Raw genomic sequence first — 24,895 nt, forward strand, 5'->3', positions numbered from 1 at the left:
CGATCGGTCCGACGCTTGTCCCGTACCATGATTTATCCGGAAAACAAAGCTGTTTGTATTATTTGCGAGACTTCTACCCCGTATCGTCCGCCATCCTAACACAATATCAATATTTCATGTCCCTTTTCCGTCCGCTCTTCCGTCCGAACTGGACTTCGATCAATTTCGCGTCCTTTGAAGTGGTACGGAAATAAAGAGGCACTATTTGTTCTTTTTGTCGGGCCGCGTCGCTTCGGCGATAAAACGCCGAGTCGGCATATATGCGAGATAAAAGGTTTGTGATTTTTTTTTACCTAGGTATCGACATATGAAAGCCTGGAATTCGCCGGCTTCGACTAAATGAATTGGAAGGAACGCGAGCCAATATTTTTGTTCGTTTGATTGGTATCGTTTCGCTTGTCGAGGGAGAGGGGGGGAATTTTTGACTCATATGTTAGATGTGGCTTGGATTAACTTTTCGATTTGTTTTTATTATATTTCACAATTGTTTCGAATTATGAAATCGTTCGAGGAAGTTCCTTCTTTTTCCTGATTTATCTAAATGATATATTTCAACAAAAATCTGCTGGAGAAATTATAAGTTTTGCCGACGATATGATTGTAATGTACGAAGATACATCTTGGGAAAATCTGAAACAGAAAGCAATAAAAGATTTGAGGATGCTAAAGAAATGGTTCGAACAAAGTAAACTCACCTTAAACCAACAGAAGACCCAATATCTAACCTTTTCATCTATAAAGTTGGACTTCCAAATTTGGGCACCCTTCGAGTCGACGATAGGTTGGAAATAGTAAATACTAATGCAACGAAATATCTTGGTGTTTATATAGACCCACATTTGAAGTGGGATCAACATATGCATTATTTGACTACACCTTTTTCAATTGTAATTCAGAAAACGTAAAATGTAATTCAGAAAAGTAAATTGAATTTCAGAATATGGAAATTGTAATTCAGAATAAGAACTTTATATTCAGAAACGGTAATTTGAATTTCAGAATAGTGATATGTAATTCAGAAAGGGTAAATTTGATTTCAGAAAATATAAATTGGAATTCAGATTTGGTGATTTGAAATTCAGAAATAGGAAATTGTAATTCAGAAAAAGGAAATTGTAATTCAGAAATAAGAAATTGTAATTCAGAATTTCAAAGGAAACGAAGAGACTAACACACTAGCCAGAAAAGGAGCTCAAACGCCACTTACTGGCCTAGAACCTTTCTGTGGTATAGGCAAATGCACCTATAAGAAAGAGTTTCTGGAGAAGGAGGAAACTGAAAGAGAAGCACTCTGGAGGAATCTTCCGGGAATGAATCATTCCAAAAAGTTCCTTCGGAACTTTAAAACTGTAAGGTCCAAAAGGTATTTGGATACTGTTCTGAATTACATATCACATTTTCTGAAATTGAATTGATAACTTCTGAAATACAATTTTCCTTTTCTGAATTTCAATTCACTATTCTGAATTACAACTTTGTTTTTCTGAAATTCAACTTCCTAATCTGAATTTCAATTTCGTTTTTCTGAATTTAAATTAACTATTCTGAAATTCAATTTCTCTTTTCTGAATTACATATTCCTATTCTGAAATACATGTTCCCGTTTCTGAAATTGAACTTTGATTTTCTGAATTACAACTGAAAAAGGTGTAGAAAGCTAAGAATAATTGCATACAGATTCAGATTAATACGAAAAGATATCCAATCCACAAGACATCTTCAAATATTTTATGACGCACTAGTACATAGCTCATATGGAATCATAGGATGGGGAGGTGTCTTGGATTGTCAAAAAAGAAGCATAGATGTCTTGCAAAAACATATTTTAAAAATAATGTATGGAAAGAAGTTCACATTGCCTAGTAGACAGATATACGAATTATAAAAAGCATTGGATATAAGGCAAATCTATGCCAATAAAATTATAATAAATATCAAACAGAAGAAGATAAAATTAGTCATCAAAGAACACAACTACCTGACCAGAACAAGAAACGTCAACTATAAAAGACAGAGAGCAGAAAAAAGAATAGGACAGAGAACTTGCACATACCTAGCTTCTAGATTGTACCCAAACGTGCCTACGGAAATAAGAGAACTAAGAAACATAAAGAAATTCAAGAAGGAAAGAAAGAACTGGTTGACTTCAGAAGATAGATCCATGATACATAGAATAATAAATTCAACATAAAGAATAACTATAATAATAAAAAAAAAATTAAATATGAATTAAGAAAAATGAAAATATCCCGATTGTGACAGATATTCCCGAACGTGACTGTGAACCCGATGAAGACGAAATATATACAACGGCGTGATGAGGAAAGGAAGCTGGGACAGAACAAGATTTTTATTTTAGTATTTTATAAATTTGTTTTAGTTAGAGTGAAATTTATTTCAAACAACTGTAAACAGCTATTATAAATAACTCACAGTTTTTCCTAGAGTTTAAACAATCAATGTAATATTTGAATAAACTCTATTCTATTCTATTCTATTATTCTATTCTAAAATTATATGCCGATGAGTTTCAACGACTAGGAATACATCAAAACAATTAGCTTGATATTTTAACCAACTACTTGACTTGAAAATCAAGCTTGTGACAAAGCACATACTTCAACTTGACTTGAATTGAGATATTTATTGCTTGACTTGATATGCACGAGTGACACGGCATATATTTCTGCAAGCTCGTGTGCGTTTAAACAGTTTAGTCAGCGCCAGTGCCCAGTGGGATTTTTTAAATTTTTCTTGCATTTCTATGAAATTTTTAGTAGGAAGAAATCTGTTGGTAGATTTAGGTTACTTTGAAAATCTAACATTTTCAGTACCAATTTCAACGACGGAGAAACGGAGGTACAGAGACGGTTGAGGATTGGGCTGCATACACCATTCCCATGCATTAATTCATTGTTCATTGAGGTTCTGCGTGATTCGAGAAGTATGTCGTCTAAGATTAACTTCATGGGGTAATGGAATCTACGAAGGATACCTCATCAAAAACAGAGGAAACAAAATGTAGCTGGAATTTCATTGATAAATTATCTGTGGCCCAATATTACAGATTTAAAGATATTTATTTCGATCAACATAATCGTTTTTTATGACCTTCATTTTGCATACCTCCACCAACCTGCAACCCCCACCAACGCCTTCAAGAATGGATATGACCGATGGATTACCCAACCTCGAGAATAATACGTCCTAATTTTTTTCTCATTGTAAACCATAATTCTTGTTTTGAGTTATATTTAGTTTCCGAATGTTATTTTTTTTTAAGTTTGAGTTTATAGGTATTTGTACCTCTACTCTTATTGAAGCAATAATAATAATAATAATAATAGATATTTTTTCCGGGTAGCGGTAGGTGAATCTCTAGCGATTCACCTATCAGGAGAGTTGAATCGACTCCTGCCCACCGCAGATTCCAGGAGCTCTCTGACCCGGGAAGCTGAAACCTGTCGAAGGGTCCCTGTCCAGGGTAACGGACGAAGCCGTGTGGAAAGCAGCTCAAGAATTCTCCCACCGTAGCTCTGCGGATCGTAAAAAGCGATCAAAGGCCGTCTCCCCCACGACACGGAGGAACCCATGAATGATGGTGAATTTAAGGAATAGAAATATAGAGCCGCTGCCTGAGGTTCGTCAGGGCGTGTCTGGAGCCGGCGCTGGACATGACAGTATGCGGGACGTCGGTGACAGAGTGCTAAGGAGACGGGCGTCTGTCGAACAAAATGCTACGCCTCCACAATCTCAACATTCTAGGAGAAGAATAACACGAGTTTCTCCCACCGCTGAAGGTGCTGCGCAGGATCCCCAACCAGCACTCACCCAAGCAGGTCTACCAAGAAGACGCATGAAATGGACAAGTTCGATAAATGAAACGATCATGCGCATATATTATGAAGTGACTAATATGGAAGAGGATAAAATAGGCTACCGTCAAAAATTATTTGCAGAATTCCACAGAAACTATCCCGAACTTCAAGTTTCTGAGCAAAGAGTAGCCGACCAATACCGGGTCATATTGAGAAATAAACTTGTACCCGATGAGAGACTTAACACCATAAAAAATGAAGTCCAACTGAGGCTACAGAATAGGAACCTCACTAACAACGAAACGACAATTGAAGAAAACTACGATTGTGCTGAAAACCAACACAACATCAATGCACAAATGAACTCTGAGGAACAAAACAACGCAGATGTGTTAGCAATAAGTGATGCTCAACGACGGAATATATATGCTGCACCCGTCGTAAATCCAGAAGAAGACCAAAGAGAACTACTGGAGCGATTATTTGCCACAATGAATAGATGCGTTATAGATTTTGAGGGCACAGATCCATTGAGACGACCGATTCTGCCAAGATTGAGAACATCTAAGAAACTATCTCATCTTCTGGTCATGACCAACAAGGAGATTATACCCAAGTATCTTTCTGACTACCATGATCTCGAATCATTACACCTCATCATATACTGTGCAGCATTTTCAATAGCAACAGTGCTAGGTGTGAAGCCAAAACCTAAAAGTCAGCAACCAGCCAGAGAAAAACAACAAAATAAACCACATTGGCAAAAAAGGCTAGAAGACAAAGTTCATAGCATCCGCCAAGAAATTGGGAGGCTCACCCAATTTGCAAAAGGTTCGCCGTCTAGAAGATTACAAAAAATGGTGAATATAATAATGGATCGTCACCGACAACATACAACGTATGATCCAAACAATGAAAATGCTCAACAAATTTTAGACACACTGAAACAAAAACTTAGTGTGTACTCCGAAAGACTCAGAAGATACAATGAGAGCTATAGAAGAAAACAGGATAATATGATTTTTGAAAATTCCGAAAGAAAATTCTATAGAATGTTAAACAATAATATGTCAGCAACACCAGGAAGTTATCCAACCGTCGAGGATATTGAGAATTTTTGGACAGATCAACTGGCTACACCAACCCCCTACAACTCCCAGGCTGATTGGATAAGAAATGAAGAGAAATCCTGTGAGACAATGGAACAAATGCCGCATAACGCAGTTTCTATAGAAGAATTCCATGAAATATTGAAAAACACACACAATTGGAAATCACCCGGCCCAGATGGAATCCACAACTTTTGGTTGAAAAAATTTTGGTGTATACACGGCAGGCTAGTTGAAACCATAAATGATGTTATAAGTAATCCAACGGAAATGCCCAAATTTTTAACAACAGGGACCACTTACCTATTACCGAAGGATATGCAACACACAGCGGATCCATCAAAATACAGACCAATTACATGTCTACCAACAATATATAAAATCATCACATCATGTATAGCATCTCGTATCTACAAACATTGCGAGACAAATAATATAATGACAGCACAGCAGAAAGGATGTTCCAAGAATGCACTAGGATCGAAGGAACTGCTGATAATAGATTCCATCATATGCAACCAAGCCTTCAAAAACACAGAAATCTTTTTATAACATATTTTGACTATAAGAAGGCCTTCGACTCTATTCCACATGGGTGGCTGACAAAAATTTTGGAAATATACAAGATCGATCCAATTACAATAAACTTTCTGAAATATGCAATGTGCAACTGGAGAACGAATATCGAACTCTCTACAGCGAACATAACAACTAAAGATATTCCAATAAAAAGGGGAATTTTCCAAGGAGATTCGTTGAGTCCCTTATGGTTCTGCTTGGCGCTGAACCCCCTTTCTAAACAACTGAATGCTACTGAAAAAGGTTTCAATGTGAAAGGAAACAGAAATAATATTGCACTCAATCATTTGCTATACATGGATGACCTCAAACTTATAACAGGCAACAAAAACCACTTGCAAATTATGGTCAAACTGGTGGAAAATTTTTCGGAAGACGTGGGGATGAAATTCGGATTGGACAAGTGTCGTACTATTAGCGTAATGCGTGGAAAAATCCAAGATGAACCGATAGCTCTCTCCAATGGACAGGAGATAGAGGCAATGAAATCGGACGATCTTTATAAATACCTAGGAATGAAACAAAACCGACGAATAAACCATCAAAGAATGAAGGAAGACTTAACAACTGAGTTCATTAGGAGAATCAACAAAATTTTGAAAACAAACCTCAACAGCAAGAACATGACGAGAGCTATCAATACATATGCATGTTCAATTCTTCCATACTCTTTCGGTATCATTCCATGGACCAAAACAGATATGGAAAACCTGCAACGCAAAATGAGAACCTTGATGACGAAAGCACACAAGCACCATCCGAAAAGTAGCATTGAGAGGACGACACTGCCGAGGAATAAAGGAGGCAGAGGTCTGCTAGACATCATGGAACTTGCCCATGGTCAAATTGAATGCCTACGAACATACTTCAAAGACAAATCAGGCACGTCAGAGATCTACAAAGTACTGTGTGAAGCAGATGAATCAACACCTTTACAACTGCACAAGGAGCAATTGTCATACAACCACCAGACAATCCAAGAAAAACTGCAAAGATGGAGAGAAAAGCCCCTACATGGACGACATTTCAACGAGGTGAACCAGGATCATGTCGACATTGAAGCGTCGAACTATTGGCTCACATCAGGTGCGATGTATCCAGAAACGGAAGGATTTCTTTTAGCCATCCAAGATCAAGTGATCTCAACAAAAAATTACTGCAAACATATCATAAAGGATCGAACTATTACTGACGATCGATGCCGTTATGGGTGTCCAACGAACGAGACAATCCAACATATCACGGGAGGATGTCAAATGTTTGCAGGAAATGAATATAAAGAGAGACACGATGCAGTAGGAAAGATACTACACCAAGAAATGGCAACTAAATTAACACTAATTAATTCTGAAAAAGTGCCATACTACAAGTACCGACCGGAAACCATCCTGGAAAACGAACGCTATAAACTGTACTGGGATCGTACAGTTTTGACTGATAAAACAGTCCCTCACAACAGGCCAGATATATTGCTAGTTGATAAACAACAAAGGGCAGCAATACTCATCGACGTAGCAATACCTAATAACAACAACATGCGTCAAAAAGAGGTCGAAAAAATTTCAAAATATAGGGACCTCGAATTTCAGATAAAGCGCCAGTGGGGAATGATATCAACGAGAACTATTCCAATTATCATCTCAACAACAGGAATAGTACCCAAAAATCTCAAGAGAAATATCAAGCAACTAGGACTTAGTGAGTATATATGTAATATAATGCAAAAAGCTGTTCTTTTAGGTACTGCAAGGACGGAGAGAAAATTCCTGGGAAGCGAAGGACAGGTCCAAGGATCGCGTGTAAGAGGACCAGAAGTTCGACGAGAACCAGTGGAACCACAAGGACCGGACACGACCGAGCTCAGCCCTTCTGATATTTTAAATATCTGGGATTGAGTGAATGTTCCTCTTAGCGAGGAGTGAGAAGCCGACGGCGAGGAAAAATCCTACGCGTATAGGCAAAAGTCGGATAAAGTTTATAGATATTTATGTATCTATGCATTCCCAATCCATTCAAATATTTGGGTTCAACTCTATTATATGAGACTATGGAAGCAAATGTTCTATTGTTGAATATTTTTCGAAGAAATAATAACAAAAGTATGAATAATCATCAAAATATTGATGATGATGAAAAGAATTGATCAATTTCAATTCTGAAAATTTAAAAAATTAAGAAAATTTCCGAAAACATATTTTTTCATTTAGTGTTTTTGACTCCATTTCGAAAAGTATCACTCATGTTCGAAGAAGGTTGTACTTGATTTTTTTTTATTACATTTTTGACAGTGATTTCATGCTTTTGGAAATATTCAATTTTATGGGGGGAGAGAACTTTACCCCAGTAAAGCTAAAAAAACCACTTTGGAATTCTTGATTTTGTTTGGCCAAAATTTTAAAATAATTTAATACCCTATTGAAAAATGTTTTCCTGCCAAATTGCAAGGTTCCTTCTCTTTTCATTATTCTTCTAATTGATATGCATACTACACAATGAAATTCCTGAAAATCAAGTAGTTTGATAGAATGTGGAATTTCACTCATTTTCAGATAATTTGTGGGATATCAATATCAATTGTAATTGATTATGTTAACATCTCCTGCAGTAAACTGACATATCTTTCAAGTATATATTCCTTTCAAACTGAATTGAATTCACTTTCAGTTCATTTCGTTGGCTGTTTCTGAATCATTCGATATAATTTAAAAATTTTTTTTAATTAATCAATGAGTCATTACTTCATTACACGTGAATAATGATAACTCATAAGAAATTGAAAATTTTAAAGCTAGATGTTTCCATTGCCTCGAAACCTCGAGTACCAGAATTGCACATTTCTCATGACCGATAAAATTCGAATACTATGGTTATATTTGACAACCGCCAATAAATTCTTTCTATAATGAAGTTGCCGATCGAAGCAAATCCTCCTAGGGGATTACGGTGTTTCGTCTCGAGATCGGTGTTGTACTCATCAGTTAGGAAATCTAGTAATTTCTGCCATAAGAAATACTATTGTGGAGAGGTGACTCTGCTACAACGCCGCGAACCCTATAAATTCCACTGGGCCAAAGTCAGTGTGGCGCAAAACCCATAACGCCATCTGTTGAGGTGACAGAGTTACTGCACGATGAATAATGATGATGAGTAAGACATAAACGAAAATACATTAGAGGCATGATATTCCATCCATTGACAAACTTTCTTCAAATTGTCGGTATTTTCGAAGCCTCTTCCCCCAGCTGCGCTAATGCTTAAATCTTTTCAGATTCAATTGAGTCATGACCTATAGCATCAAGTAGCGTTTAGTAACGGTTATTCGAAAATCGACACGTTCATGTGTATCATACTACTTGAAGATTAAATCAATGAAATACATTTTTTTCAACAGAATAATATCTGACAAAGATAAAGAATATTGACTCATCATACTAACAATAATCTCCAAGCCCTTGTTTTTATTTGGCAAGGATATCCGTCTAGCAGAGCGGGAGACCGAAAAAAGCATCCTCCTAAGTAAATATCTGCAGTTTTCATCCGAATCAGCTTTTCCAGCAGCATCGAGATTCATGCTGACTGCCCGATTTTTCATATGTGGCCTACTCCGTTTTGATATCGACAGAGAGGAAAGAGTACCCCGGGATAGAATCCATTAGTTTTTCCGTTCGTGATAAATTATATTTGCCGATGGGAAATTCCCCCGTCTAATTCCGCCGGAAAAATTCATCCCCATCTTGCTGAATTCTTTTCCAAATGAACCCGTTATTTCTGATGCTGTGCATCGGACCAGAGGTCGGGAAATGAGAGAAACGGCGGTGTTCTTGACTGATGAATTCCGTGTCGGAAAAGTATGCCGCTTACAATTAGGAACATGGCCGAATTCGGTATGGTGGAGGTTTGTGGGATAGGGGCTGTTTATTGAATATAAAACTGGCACGCGAGGATTATTTCATTATGGAGTAGAGGTTGCGAAGGGCTGATCTGATGATGGAGGTTGTCACTGACACGAACGTCGATTTGATTCTGAAATGAAATTTTGTTCTGTCAAGTGATGTCAGGAGCATTCATGTGCCGATTGCACTTTCAGAGACCATATAAAAGGAGGGTCACGCTCAAAGATACCTTTATTAGATTATGGAATACAGAAGTTAAAATTTTATTGAATTTTTGGTTTTTTGTAGGGAGCTCAGGAAACTTTTGTTCGAGAACCGATTCACCTTCGATTTGTGAATTTGATATATTTCATTTTTTTTTCTTTTTTTTTTGGAGTCCTTAAGCTATTGATTCTTGCCGTGAAGTGCAAAAATTGTTGTTCTCTATGTCCGCGCCTCTCCTTTCATCTCTTCTAGGGTTTTCTTCTGTTTTTTTTTTGTTTATACTACTTGATAAGCCTGTGCTCAAAGTCCTCAGAAAGTCCGAGAAACAAGAACAAGAACTGCTTAGTTGTTGTTTCGTCTTGATGGGAATAACGTGGGAATAACAACAATGAAATTGTTGCATATGTATTTTGTACTATATTTAAGCACATTGTAATTATTGTGGTTGGAATCTCAAATAAACTGAATTGAATTGAATTGTCTATTCTTAACGGCCAATACTATCCAATTGTATTGGGTGTACAACTTTGCTTCCGCCGTTTTGCAATAGATGGCTGTAGCGATAAGTGGTAGTCCAAATAAACAGATCGTAGATGTCATACAATAAGCTTAGGTATTCGTAAAAATAAAGCCATCGAAATATTAGTCGATTTGTGTCTGCATCATAAGGTTATTCTCGATTGAACATGTCAGCTTACGAGCCAAATTTCATCATTTGCGGGAATTTTTATTTTTCTGCTTTAATATGAAAAAAATCTACGGCTGAGGCTCCTTGAATGATCACAAATACTCATGGTGAGGCCGCTATAAGTGAAAAAACATGCCAAGAGTGGTTTCAACGCTTCAAGAACGGTGATTTTACCATCGATGACCAGCAGGGCGGTGGAAGAGAGAAGATTGGAGGCATTACTTGATCAAGACGCAACAAGAATTGGCAGGTTAATTGAGAGTAAGGCTTGATACTCATGAGAATGATCCAGAAACAAGGAAATTGAGTGCCATATGAGTTGAAGTTGAAAAATGAATTCATTACGATAATCCCAACGTATAAAATCATGGGGATATCCCGGCCATGCTTCCAAGTCGACGTCTAAACCTAATATTTACGGTTCCAAAGTCATGCTCAGTATTTGGTGAGAGCAGCTCGGAGTAGTGTATTATGAGTTGTTAAAATCGACTGAAACAATCACAGGCGATCGTTATCGAATGCAGTCAATGCGTTTGAGCCGGGCATTGAAATGCAAACGGCCACGATAAAACGAGACACATGATAAAGTGATTTTACAGCATGAAGTTCGACCCCATGTTGCGAAAGTGGTTAAGACATACTTGGAAAAGTTGAAATGGAAAGTCCTACCCCACCCGCCGTATTCTTCAGAAGTTGTCCCCTCTGATTATAACTTGTTTTGATCAGTGGCACACGGCCTGGCTGACCAGCACTTGTCTTATGAAGAAGTAATAAATTGGATCGATTCGTGGATCGCTGCAAATGATGACTATTTTTTTCAACGCAAAATCCGTACGCTGCCCGAAAGATGGGAGAAAGTAGTGGCCAGTGATGGACAATACTTTGAATCATAAATGTATAACCAGTTTTTCACAATAAAGCCTCGAATTTTGGAAAAAAAACGGCCTAAACAAAGTTGCAAGCCTATGTAGAAAGAACATACAGAATGCTCAATGAGATGAGTATCCAGAATTAATGAGCAAAAAGAAATTTATAGGCATTGGCCGTGAATAATTAACAATTAGAGTCAAAATTGAGGGTATGAGAATAAAAACGCTATTTCAAAATTCGTGCAAAATTTCAAGCTGCTCCACAAGATCAGAACCATATAATATTTCAAAAGAATATTGGAATAGTAATACACAATACACAGTTAAAAGTTCAAATAAACTAAGAGTAGCACAGAGGGCAATGGAACGTGCTATGCTCAACATATCATTGAGAGACAAAATCAGGAACAAGGAAATCAGGGAGAGAACCAAGGTCAGGGATGTCATGGAGGAAATAGCGGTCAAAAAGTGGAGATGGGCTGGTCACATAGGCAGACAAGACAGCAGCGGATGGACACTAAGAAAACTACAATGGAGACCTCGTGTGACCAGGAGAAGCAGAGGCAGACCAGAAAGAGAAGATGGGTGAACGACATCCGAGAAATAACAAGTACAAACTGGCTGAGTCAGGCCAAAGATAGACGAATGTGGAAGAGTATGGAGGAGGCTTTCATTCAGGAATAGATGGTGAATAGCTGAAAAAGAGAGAAGAATACACAATATTCCCTCAACAGCATATAGTAGGAGCGGATTGAGATGTATGCATAGTAAAATAGTTTCAATCCTCAAAAATTCGTATGAAAGCCATAGAAACCATAGATAAAGTCAAACCGAATACAGAGAATATGTAAGTATTCCACTTACAACCGACAGCAATTTTGAGCTTGATGCAAATTTCATATTTATCGCGTCACAAAAACCATCGTAAATTCAAGTAGAATAACAGTGAAAGCCGAATGAATATATTTTAATACTGTGAAAACCCATATAAACTGTTTGCGTACTCTTGATAACTAGTCACCAACCACCACCTATAACCCATTGTGTACCAGTGATCATCATGGTTATCCTATGAGTAATGCTGGAAGGAATGGAGAGAGATCATGCACTGGCCATAAAACATTTTACTCGAGGTCATCAGGGATAAAATCGCAAGATGCTAGGCGTCATTCATCTTCAGGACTCAATACCGCTCTCTCAGTTTAACGATGTTATTACGTTTTTCACAACGGGCATTCCAACTCGGAAATTTCTCAGGCAGGAAATACACAGCTCTTGCTCACAAATTTATATCACGTTGTTTGGATTAAGTACATCGTTATTCCTAATTTTACGATATCGTTAATCCTCTCTCGAAAACAGCCTGGATGTAAATAGGTCCTCTTAAATATGACCTCCCTCTTTCATTACGTGTTTGGGGGGATATCGTAAAATTCCAATTTCGTGGGATGGTTCTTATGGAAATATTGTTCAATCATTTTTAAGAGCTCGTTCATGGAATAGATCGCTCCATAATTTCGTCTGTAAATTTTGAATTTTGAGACGGGAATAGGTGGGACTCACTGATGACGAATCCATCCTCATTTTGGTTCTGTTCGCTCATCCGGCTGGCCATATACACGATAGCTATCGAAGAGAATGACCTAGAATTTGTCAAGGTAGGTTCGAATCTTGAATACCTCAATTGAGTTTGGTACTGGCTGAAATCAGAAGAGATATTCCACAAGTAACGCGTTCGAAATTTTATGTTCCTTTTATTTTCGGAACTGCAGGTTCAATCAAAATGAAAATTTGCAATTGGATGCAGAATGTCAATTTAAAACTTTGTGATAACTGGTAATACAAGGAGGATTTTGGGAAGAGAAGAGAAAGAGTAAATATTTTTGTGATTATAGATCCGATCAACAGAATAAAGTTAAAGGTGAATATATGAGATGGGAATTTCAAGAACGGTTCGATATTTCTAGCAGAGCTTATCATCAGAACAATTAATAATTCAAGAAGAATATTGAAAAAGTAGTAAGTACTCTATATTTCCTTGTCAGCAGATTCGATCGGGTTGAGATTTTGGTATTATAATATGTAGAATAACCATTTCAACTTTATGCAAAACTATTCAAGGAGAATATCTAAAAAAAAATAATAACCACCATAGCCACTTAACCAACGATAATTATTGTTGGTAATCAGCTAAAAATTATAATTTTTAGCTGATTACATCTTCAGAACCATAGAATTCAAGAAAAATATCGGAACAGGCAAAACCTATTTATGAATACAGTTCTAATTGAGTTGATATTCCTCTCATATATAAAGAAAAACTTATTGAACTTTCGTGTTCATGGTTTAAATAGAACCATAGAAAATTCAAGAAGAATATCGAAAATTGTTACCCAATAATTTCGATATTTGATATGAGCCTGCTTCGCTGAGCTGTAGGTATCAGGTATTATGTAGGCATGCGTTTCTGAGGTAAGTTGTATGTCCTACTATTCCAAATATCTCAATTCTTAAATTCAAATAGGTTAATTGTTTACTCAGAAGTGGAAGAGTTGAAGGGTAACTGTGAGTCGAAAAAATGTTTTTCTTCTTTAAATCCAACTGTAGCTCTTTTTATTATATAATTTTTCGCTTCATTTCAACTATCGTTCTACTAATGCAACACAACGTCTATTTTTAAAACCATGTCTCTAAAGGGAATAAATACTTGGCAGATGAATTGATCGGATAGCATGCTCTATAAATTATCTATGTCCAGTATAAAAGGTAATCCAATATACGCTCTATATACCGTGATCTTCCCTCAAGATTAACAATCGAACCAGACGTATTCCAGGTCAAGAAACCACCAGAACGTTTAGTCAACTGAATGAATTTGGAAAACTTGCAATTCATTTGTGCAAACAAAAATACAAACAGTATATAACCGCAGCAGTATTCAGAAATTAAAACGGAAAATGTATCGTACAATAATTAGATTGAAGAAAAAAGGAAATTGCAAGTGCGTTATTCAGACACAAAGAATTACAGCTACAAAAACTCGCACATTTAAATCCAGAGTGCTCAGAGATGCCGCAGAAATGGCCAGGATATGTGGTCTGAAAGACAACTCACGTTCATAATAATAATAATAATAATAATTCATATGAAATACCCAAGTCCTTGATAACAAATGCTCTCTCAATGGTTCTACTTCCAGTGGAATAGTGAACTGTTATAGGAAATTCTAAACAGAAAATAGTCATGAACTGACATTTATTGATATTAATTGTAATACAATTGGTTGCACACCACTCTTCAACAGCCTGCAGATTTGATTTCAAGCACGGAATGTCAGCCAACGACTCAACTGAAGTAAAAAGCTTCAGATCATCCGCAAATAGTAAAAATCGGACAAATCGTACGACGAGTTCTATATCATTAAAGAAAATCAAAAACAACTATGGCCCCAGGTGACTTCTCTGAGGAAAGCCTGACGTCACGGAAACTGAAAACGAAAGCGTGTTACGTATATTCACAAACTGGAATCTGCCAGAGAGATATGAATTCAACCACAAATGAAATTTTCCATATGTCCAAAGTTTCCTTCCTATAATCGAATGCCTTTGCAGAATCTGTATATCCAACCTCAACCTGCTCATGATTTCCCAAGGCCTCAAGAACGAACTGAACGAAGACAATCAGATCGGTCTCAACACTTCTACCCTGAAAAAACCCGTGCTGTTCAGAAATGATTTTATTATATGTTCTAGACTTTATTTGTTCAAGAACAATGGATTCGAATAACTAATGGATGACCCTGAGTATAGTTATGGGCCTAAAGTTGGAAATATCCTCTTCAGATCCCGATTTGTGAACAGGCTTGACAAAACCAATTCTGAAAAATTCCATCATTCAAGGATTTGTTGAATGAAATTAAAAGCGGAAGAGCAATGGATTATTTACATTTTTTCAAAAACAATACGGGAATGATTCGATATGTTGATCCAACAATAACTTGGTGTCGAGCCTCGCCCCAAGATCAGTAGTAGATACAAGACGGAGAAAAATATTGCAGGCAGAGTAAGAAAAGTCGAATATATTAACAATTCTTATATTGAATTGATTCGGTCTCTAATTTTTCTAATTCCACATTTCTATTAGGTACATGTGATAACAAAACATTTTTGAAAATTAAAAAAGAAGAAATTGATTCCTCAATTTTCCTGAAGCCTATCCATGTCACCTTGAACCAATATTCAATCCTCAAGACACTCAATCCTTCTGATAAGCTTGAGATCGTTAGCGAGATGTCTTTGATATGAATCGAGAATTAAAGTGGACCCAGGTGAGAGCTCTGAAGATCACCCGAAGCGAAATATTTCGGATCTATATCCATCCGCCATAACAAATTACAATCTTCTCGAAATGTAAGACGCCAACTTACGCAAAAGATAGCCAATAAGACCGACAATAAGAACTCACCAAATCATATTATTCTCAGCCATTGTTAATATGTGAAAGTTCAATATTTCCCATTTCTAACCGATTCCTGCAAAACTACCCTAGAATGATTCGTGGAATTCACATGTCATTGTACCACCTGTCCATACCCAACCTTTTGGTGCGAGGATCGAAGGTCGGCATAAATGAAGTGACCCTTGTCAAGATCCCGCTGGCAGGTGTCCCTTGCAATATATTTTTAGGTGGAGTTTGAGAAATTATATTTTCGAAATGATATACGGTACGAGAAATGCATTAAATATTGATAGGGCGAACAATTCGTTGACCGCATGATGATAAATTTGACGGTCATGCAGAAATGCTTTTCAGGCTACTTCTTTTATTTTTTTATCCTCCGGAAAAAGGTCCATATGCTGTGAATACTTGATCATTATCATAGCATCTATTTCTCCTTTTTTTTTCTTTATGTGTCTTGTCTGTTTCATCTGATGTTGACGATCAACATAGCAAAGGTTTCAAGGTTCTTCGGTTTGATTAAAATCGAGAAAAGCCGATGAATAAACAGGCACATATTTTTATCTTTTTGCTGAAATAAGAGGGAAATATAAGATACAAAAAGTCGAAAAAGTCCCACGACCGATCCAATATCTATGAATACTAAGTAGATTCGATTTATCACTCAATATTTCCATCAGAATATTTTTGTCCAGATGTTGTAGGTGCTTCTCGTATTGCACGATCGTTTTCCAGACCGATCACTCTGCCATTTCGTCACAATTTTTATATTTTTCTTATATTTTAAAGGGAATGATTTTGAACGATGACGTTCAGCACTATTTGAATTTATTTTTCTATATACAGGTTGTTTAAAAATGTGGCGGCTTTCATAAAGCTCCACATAGCAACAATAAAACACAGCACTCAGTAGCCTAGACGTTAAGAGGTAGACTCACTCACCGAGATGCGTCAAGGTGCCGGGTTCGAGTCCCGGCGGCTCGATCAACTACAAAAGTTACAATTCTTATTATGATAATCTTCTACTCTTGACTATGTCAGTTTCGGTAGCTACAGCGAAGCGATCATTTCCAAAATAAAGGTATAACTCGAATAAATATATAAATATAGTTTTTTAATAGAAATACTCTATGCAATAATAATGTGAGACTCTCTGCACAATAATGATGTAGAGGCGATTTTTTATTTACCGTTATTCAATTTTGAATTTGAGTGACCATAAGTAAAAAAAAGAAAAGGGACAATTATTATATTTACCCTGGACGCAATCAACCGCTAGCTAGCTACGTTCTAGCAACGGCCTTGCACTGTCGATAAGATCTGAACACCGCGACAAAAATTGTCCAGGGAACACTATGATATAAAAATCAAAAATTCTGAACGAAAGGTGGCAAGTAAATTGATCCAGTGCAATTCAGAGCTTTCCTCTGAACCTATCAAAAGAGCTAATTACATGAAATTCAAAACAGAAATTTGTAACTGCACCTCAAAAATTGGGCGATGTGATGATGTAATTGGAAACACATTACGATGACATCAAATAAAATCCAATTCCAAACAGTTTCAGAATATTGCTTTCCCAATATATTAATGTTGCTTCTATCAACTGAATTGACAGTGGAAGAGGAGAACATAATTACCACCAATATAACCAATTTCATTTTTCAATCAAAAGGCAACTTCTGCTTTTGAGTCTACTGCAGGTAGATGAAATTTGGTGATTACCTTTGGAAAAAAATATTTTGATCTCCGATTACAGAATTTTAGATGTATTGCAGGACATCAAAGAGATTTTTCTCCTTGCAGAAATTTATGAGCTCGAAGTCAAATTCCACACTATTCATTGAAGGTATTATAGGCGAAATGATTCAAATTCACACTTCGGGTCTGTCAACTTGTATATCCACAAATACTTACGTTATGAGAACCCTCACTTATATAATTAAATTACAATTAAATTTAGTGTAGATATCTGGTTAATGCGATAGATTTTGATAATAAGGTAGTTATGGATTAACGAGTGGATACATTTCCATAAAAAATACGTCATCTCCTTCGAGTTTGCGATGCGCGTTGAACAATCGCGAAGTATTCAGAATAGTTATTTATAATACAAGTGCAGAAGGCATTGATATTCTTCCACGAGTTCAAAATTCAAAAACGAGCCACGAAGTGGCTAGTTTTTGAATGAACGAGTGGTAGAATGAGCCTTCTGTTCAAGTATTATACATTATTTTCTCTAATTCATTGCATTTTTATTGAAATTAATGAAATATTTCCATAAATATCATTTAGTGATTTTTGCATTGAAAAATGTTGGTTGGCAGAACTGATTTCTTTAAGGCAAATTGATGAATTGACAGATAAAGCCGTGGCGGAAAGTTCGGAGCACCAACATATAATAATAAAATATAACCATGAAAACTGTGCGTTTCTGATATATTCTCGCACGATTTTGTTCTACAAGATGTGGAAGAATGAACGGAATAACCACAGAATTAGAGAATAGTTATTTATAATACAAGTGCAGAAGGCATTGATATTCTTCCACGAGTTCAAAATTCAAAAACGAGCCACGAAGTGGCGAGTTTTGGAATGAACGAGTGGTAGAATGAGCCTTCTGTACGAGTATTATACATTATTTTCTCTAATTCATTGCATTTTCATTGAAATTAATGAAATATTTCCATAAATATAATTTAGTGATTTTTGTATTGAAAAATGTTGGTTGGCAGAACTGATTTCTTTAAGGCAAATTGATGAATTGACAGATAAAGCCGTGGCGGAAAGTTCAGAGAACCAACATAGAATAATAAAATATAACCATGAAAACTGTGCGTTTCTGATATATTCTCGCACGATTTTGTTCTACAAGATGTGGAAGAATGAACGGAATAACCACAGAATTAGAGAAACACATTTCCAAATGAAGTGGTTCGTCTTAGAGGGTCTGCGGTATTTAATACCGATGGTTCGAAAACTGAAGACGGACAAGAGGGAGCCAACGTACACGGTCCCTTTATGCAATTAGCCCTACTAATAGGTTTCTGCCCTTTGGTGTGCCCTTGCCATAGGGAGTGCTTTGCGCTCTATACTAGGATCAACTACCAAAGAGCAAACATATATATATATATATAGCATTCGACAGCAAAGCTGCCTTGATAGCGCTTGACCCCCCCACAAGTTAAGAAAGAAACCAGGTCAACCATCTGGGTGCCAGGCCACTCTGGAATACCTGGCAATGAAACGGCAGACCGACTGTCTAGGGTAGAGGGGTCAATCCCCTTCACCGGGACAGACCCATTTTGTGGTTTTCCAGCCAGTGATCAAGCGATGCCAGTCAAGGAATGGGAACAAACGAGGAATCTTGTGGTCTGGCGGACAACCAATGGTCAAAAACAGACCAAGTCACTTCTGTCTTACTCGACGAGCTAATTGTAGTCCATAACTATCAGAATCATCAAGTTTTTTTCTCATAGTACCTTCTCCATAACAAGCAATATCTCATTTGCGCTTCTTGTATCTACAATGCAAGAATACCCTGTGTACCCATATCTGTCCATAGGGGAGTGTAGGACTACCGTAAAATGGTTGGTTTTATAGCTTAAGTCATTTCGATCTTCCGAGAGACCTACAGCCCATGACCTCATCTCTCGAGCAAGCAAAGAGTCACTGCACTGCTTACAAGGCAAAATTAGATTTCAATGAATTATCTTCTTCTAAATGAGTTATTTATTCATTTGCCAAGGAAAAACTTGAACCATTGGTGATTTTCAGAAGAAAAATTAAAGTTAAAAAGAAATACGTTGAAAAATTTTATAGGTACAATATATCGTGAAAAACTACACAAAATTAGCACACAAATGTGTACACATTCAACGAGAAACGAAGCTTGAAAAAAAATACACAATTTTGTACCCTTTTGAAACAATTTTCATCACACAAGGAATTGAGATTGAATACATCGGTATTGCATGAGTATAAAGAGATGTTGATTACCTCGGGCGATTTACAAACCATCGATCCTGAGGCCCTCGGGTTTGCATGTGGTTGCTATTCAAGACCGGAAATAACATAGATATTATAGATGCCTGATTTTTTCAGAAACGACGACTAACACAGCTATTCAATTGTGGTTTTTGATTAATTGGAATAATATTTGTGATTGGAAGAACATTCCTGTAGTAAAGCCAAAAAGGAGAACGAGTTTCAGGAGAAGGAAAAAGCCGAAAGAGGAACTCTCTGGCGGCATCTTTCTGGGTTGGATCATTCCGAAAACTTCGAAATAAGGAGTACCTGATGTGGGATTATGTAAGGCCACATATCAAAGTGATAACGTAAAACTTTCTTTTCATAGTCTCGATACGATGATACGAAAATGCCGTTATTGGATGGATTATTTCTATCCATCATTTATTTGAGATAATCAACCAATAGTGCCATTTTCGGTTCATCGTTTCGTCGGATATCGTGACTATGAAGAGGAAGTTTTAAGCTTCGCTGTGGCCTTACAGAATCCCATCCCTGGATCTCAGCCAGAATATGCAACACCTCTTCACTAGATTTCTTACAAGGCGGCGTTGATGCCTCAGAAAACCCCTCTTGAGAATGGGCCTAGCAGAAGATGACGAGTGCAGATTCTGTGGTTGTGAGGAAGAATCTACGAATCACCTGGTGACAGAATGTCGTCATCACTAGCCAACGCAAAGTCTGCTATGGGAAACAGACTTGTAGAAGTTAGGAAGTATCCTCCTTGAAGCCATATCATACAGAATCCCACCCCTATGATGGATAAATTAACTATAAGTTTTGGTTCTCATTCACCCAATCCTCAACGACGATTGGTGAAAATTTCCTAAGTGATATAATCATAATAAAAGTAGAAATATAAGAAACGCTTTGTATCTCGAAAACGAAACTTTTGCGGGGAATCTCTCATTTGCCTTGTTTACCCATACCATAGGGGAGCGTGGTGACTTTATACTAAAACAGATCTTTGCAAGAATATACTACACCTCTTCACTGGATACTTTACAGGTCATTATAGCCTCAGGAAGCACCTTATGAGAATTGGTCTAGAAGTAAACGACAAGTGCAGATTCTAAGGGTATGAGGAAGAAACTAGGAATCACCTGGTGACGGAATACCACGCCATCACTAGCCAACGCAAAGTATGCTTTAGAAAAATATACTTGGAGAAGTCAGGAAGTTGCCTCCTTGTAGCCATCTCAGACTGAATCCCACCACAGTGAAGGATGAATTAACTATAAGTTTTGGTATAGTATATCCAAAGTCACTTGGAGGAAGTCTGAATTTTTTTTTATACAAGGGTTATCCCAGTTTCCACAAATTCCTTTGGGGCCCATGAATTTTTTGCCCAACAATACTTTCAAATGAATCCCGTTATTTAGCGGATCGTGGTATCCACATCGAAGAGAAATCTGGCCAAGCGTTTTTACAGACTAGTTCAAGTGACTTGGGAAATACTCATTTACACAATCTGCGATGACTATTGGTAAACATTTTCTAAGTCGTATGATCATCACAAGAGTAAGGAATACAAGAAACGCTCAGTATCTCGAAAACAAACGTATGCGGGGAATCTCTCATTTGTCTTTGTACCTTCAATTCAGGAACACCTTGTATAGGGTTCCATGCCATAGGGGAGTGTGGTGACTTTATAGTAAAACAGATCTTAGCAAGAATATTCTACACCTCTTCACTGGATACTTTACAGGTCATTATTGCCTCAGGAAGCACCTCATGAGAATGGGTCTAGCAGAAAACGACGAGTGCCGATTCTATGGGTATGAGGGAGAAACTACGAATCACCTGGTGATGGAATGCCCCGTCATCACTAGCCAACACAAAGTCTGCTTTTGAAAAGAGATTTGTTGAAGTGAGGAAGCAGCCCTTTTGAAGCCATACCAGATAGTGGAGTTCATTAGAACTCTGGAACTGGAAGGCGAGCTGTAGATCACGTATTAGGGACAATAGCTCTGATTGGGGGCACAATAGATCATTAGGTCGCAGTGCAATGAAACCCCCTCAAATCAAATCTAATCTAGGAAGAACCGTAGTATAAAATTTGGAATGGTATTTTTGAGCCAAAATGGTTCCTAAGAAATGTTTTCCTAATAACGAGTAACTCCGAAAACATTGTTCTTCTTATGCGAAATTCGAGTCTCGTCTTCATCCCAATACCAATTTCCGCATCTTTATGCGACCCCTTTTCTCCCCGACGAAGGAGAATAAACAATCCCTCTCTCTCTCCCAGCGACCTCTCTCGTATTGAATCATCCGTCCTTATTACAGCGCCATCTTCCATAACGTCGATTAATCGCGAAATAACTTTTTCATCCCCTAATTCCTCGATCCCAGATGCCGTCTAGTGCACTGCGATATTAAATCAGTTCATTAAAAGCGATCCATTAATCATCCAGATCCAGATGGATGTTTTTAATTTCGTCCGCCCAAGAGAAACCACCCCCGATTCTTTTATTTCATCGCTGGCGGTGTAATTCGGGCCAGTTAGTCGAGTACTGGGAAGAATATAACGGCCGGCTTTACACCGGGATTTAAGATGCTGCTCTGCTCCTTTCGGGACGCTGGCGGGCGCTGCTTTATGAGGGAGGATCTCCGATTTCCGGAAATGTTGTACCCGTCACGTCGAAATGTGAAGTGGCAGGGGCAATAAAGCGGGAATTATTACGCTTCTCGAGGAATAATAATGAAATTCTGCCGCCCAGAGAAAAATTCGGCGTTATTAGTTAATTCCGGAGAAATTGAGTTTCGGTTTATTATTTTTTATAATAGACAGCCTCGGAAGTCGATGCTATTTATTAAAAAAAAACGACCTACTTTAGGAAATATTAACCTCACGGTTCTCATAAGGTATGACTCACGTGGTTTTTGAAACGGTTCGGTGGTGAATAAGGAAGGGGCAGTCGAAATAATTCCTTCCAGTTGTCATACGACTGTGTTGCAAGGTCTGTGTTTTCAACCCCAGAACTTGGGAAATTTAATGTTATCTGGGGAATGCGGCAAACTCCATAGAAACAAGCAAAATTTAAGAAAATCAAGAATGAGTGCGAAACATTTTCTGATTATTTTGGATACTGAAGCTATGTTATTTATGAGAAATCAGAATGCTAGGAATAGGACAATATACATAAGCGTACAACTTTGCTTTCGCCGTTTTTTCCGAAATTCGAGGCTTTATTGTAAGAAACTGATTACACATTTATGATTTAAAGTATTGTTCATCGCTGGTCACTACTTTCTACCATCTTTCGAGCAGCGTACGAATTCCGAATTGAAAAAACTGCTCATCTTCTGAAACGATCCAAGAATCGATCCAATTCTCAACTTCTTGATGAGACCGGAAGTGCTGATCAGCCAGACCGTGTGCCATTGATCGAAACAAATGATAGTCCGAAAGAGCAACGTCTGGAGAATACGGCAGATGAGTTAGGACTTTCGATTTCAACATTTCCAAGTATGTCTTGACCACTTTCGCAACGTGGGGTCGAGCATTGTCATGTTGTAAAATCACTTTATCATGTCTCTCCTTATATTACGGCCATTTGTCTCTCATTGCTCGGATCAACCGCATTAATTGCGTTCGATAACGATCGCCTGCAATTGTTTCAGTCGGTTTCAACAACTCATAATACAATACGCCGAACTGGTCTCACCAAAAACTGAGCATGATCTCGGAACCGTGAATATTCGGTTTGGTTGACGACGTGGAAGCATGGCCGGGATAATAATAATAATAATGATAATAATATGACGGCTGACTTTACACCGGGATTTAAGATGCTGCTCTGCTCCTTTCGGGACGCTGGCGGGCGCTGCTTTATGAGGGAGGATCTCCGATTTCCGGAAATGTTGTACCCGTCACGTCGAAATTTGAAGTGGCAGGGGCAATAAAGCGGGAATTATTACGCTTCTCGAGGAATAATAATGAAATTCTGCCGCCGAGAGAAAAATTCGGCGTCATTAGTTAATTCCGGAGAAATTGAGTTTCGGTTTATTATATTTAATAATAGACAGCCTCGGAAGTCGATGTTATTTATTCAAAAAAAAAACGACCTACTTTAGGAAGTATTAACCTCACGCTTCTCATAAGGTATGACTCACGTGGTTTTTGAAACGGTTCGGTGGTGAATAAGGAAGGGGCAGTCGAAATAATTCCTTCCAGTTGTCATACGACTGTGTTGCAAGGTCTGTGATTTTAACCCCAGAACTTGGGAAATTTAATGTTATCTGGGGAATGCGGAAAACTCCATAGAAGCAAGCAAAATTTGAAGAAAATCAAGAATGAGTCCGAAACATTTTCTGATTATTTTGGATACTGAAGCTATGTTATTTATAAGAAATCAAAATGCCAGGAAAAGGGCAATATACATAAGCGTACAACTTTGCTTCCGCCGTTTTTTCCGAAATTCGAGGCTTTATTGCAAAAAACTGATTACACATTTATGATTCAAAGTATTGTCCATCGCTGGCCACTACTTTCTACCATCTTTCGGGCGGCGTACGAATCCCGAATTGAAAAAACTGCTCATATTTTGAAACGATCCAAGAATCGATCCAATTTTCAACTTCTTTATAAGACCTGAAGTGCTGATCAGCCAGACCGTGTGCCATTGATCGAAACAAATGATAGTCCTAAAGAGCAACGTCTGGAGAATACGGCAGATGAGTTAGGACTTTCCATTTCAACATTTCCAAGTATGTCTCGACCACTTCCGCAACGTGGGGTCGAGCATTGTCATGTTGTAAAATCACTTTATCATGTCTCTCCTTATATTACGGCCATTTGTCTCTCATTGCTCGGATCAACCGCATTAATTGCGTTCGATAACGATCGCCTGCAATTGTTTCAGTCGGTTTCAACATCTCATAATACACTACGCCGAGCTGGTCTCACCAAAAACTGAGCATGACCTCGGAACCCTGAATATTCGGTTTGGTTGACGACGTGGAAGCATGGCCGGGATAATAATAATAATAATGATAATAATATGACGGCTGACTTTACACCGGGGTTTAAGATGCTGCTCTGCTCTTTTCGGGATGCTGGCGGGCGCTGCTTTATGAGGGAGGATCTCCGATTTCCGGAAATGTTGTACCCGTCACGTTGAAATGTGAAGTGGCAGGGGCAATAAAGCGGGAATTATTACGCTTCTCGAGGAATAATAATGAAATTCTGCCGCCCAGAGGAAAATTCGGCGTTATTAGTTAATTCCGGAGAAATTGAGTTTCGTTT

General features: G+C 37.8%; 1 protein-coding gene across 2 annotated transcripts in view; it reads left to right on the forward strand.

Moving 5' to 3' along the window:
- Positions 1-24,895, forward strand: part of LOC123677403 (protein artichoke) — a 294,809-nt gene that overhangs the window by 62,517 nt on the left and 207,397 nt on the right. The gene's annotated exons all lie outside the window — the stretch shown is intronic.

This window comes from Harmonia axyridis, chromosome 1 (assembly GCF_914767665.1).
Source record: "Harmonia axyridis chromosome 1, icHarAxyr1.1, whole genome shotgun sequence".
Taxonomy (NCBI): Eukaryota; Metazoa; Arthropoda; class Insecta; order Coleoptera; family Coccinellidae; genus Harmonia; species Harmonia axyridis.